Source organism: Taudactylus pleione, unplaced genomic scaffold, assembly GCF_031769625.1.
Source record: "Taudactylus pleione unplaced genomic scaffold, aTauple2 ptg003743l, whole genome shotgun sequence".
Classification (NCBI taxonomy): Eukaryota; Metazoa; Chordata; class Amphibia; order Anura; family Myobatrachidae; genus Taudactylus; species Taudactylus pleione.
The window spans coordinates 10,011-10,920 of record NW_028288066.1 but is presented as its reverse complement, the minus strand read 5'-3'; positions in this window follow the sequence as shown (position 1 = coordinate 10,920).

Below are 910 nucleotides of genomic sequence, written 5' to 3'. Positions count from 1 at the left end.
GTCCACTTTGCCAGCCTATTTCCTGCCCAAAACCCTTTTGGGCCAAGCAAAATACAAGTGGATCATATGTAAGTGACCCCACTCTGTTTGTTTCAAGTGTCATTTTTGATGTCCAAGGCTATTTAACCCTTGAAACACTACAGCTACTTATTCAAAATGGTATAATTTGGTGCCTCTGCTCACTTTACAAGCCTATTACATGCTCAAAATCTTATTGGGCAAGGCAAAATACAAGAACGTCAGTGGCGAAAGTCTCATACTCCAACTGGCTTGCTCACATATAAGACTATCTACAACTCTTATCGTACTGCTCTGGATACTGCCAAACAAACATATTTCCAATCTCTTATCTCTGCTCAAGCCTCTAACCCCAAGCGACTTTTTAATACATTTAAACTGCTTCTTACCCCTCCCTCACCCAAACCACCTGCTACTATCTGTGCACAAGATTTGGCTTCCTATTTTAGGGACAAGATTGATGAGATCCGAAGTGAAATGGTATGCTCTTCCTCATCTAGTGACCTGCTCAATTCCCTACCTGAATCCTATGGCACATTCTCTTCATTTGATCTCACAAATGAAGATGAAGTATCAACACTCGTCTTATCCTCCTACTCTATTACCTCTTCTCTAGATCCTATACTCTCACAAATCAGTAAAGCTCTGTCTCCTGTGCTTATCCCAACCCTATCTAAAATCTGTAATCTCTCTCTCTCTCTACTGGCAACTTTCCATCACTGTTCAAGCATGCAATGATTACTCCTATTCTGAAAAAACAAAACTCTGAATCCAACACTCTCTCAAATTACTGTCCTATCTCCCAGCTCCCATGCCCCTCCAAGCTACTTGAGAGACTTGTCTACACCAGCTTCACACACTTTCTTAACTCACACAACTTATTGGTCCCACT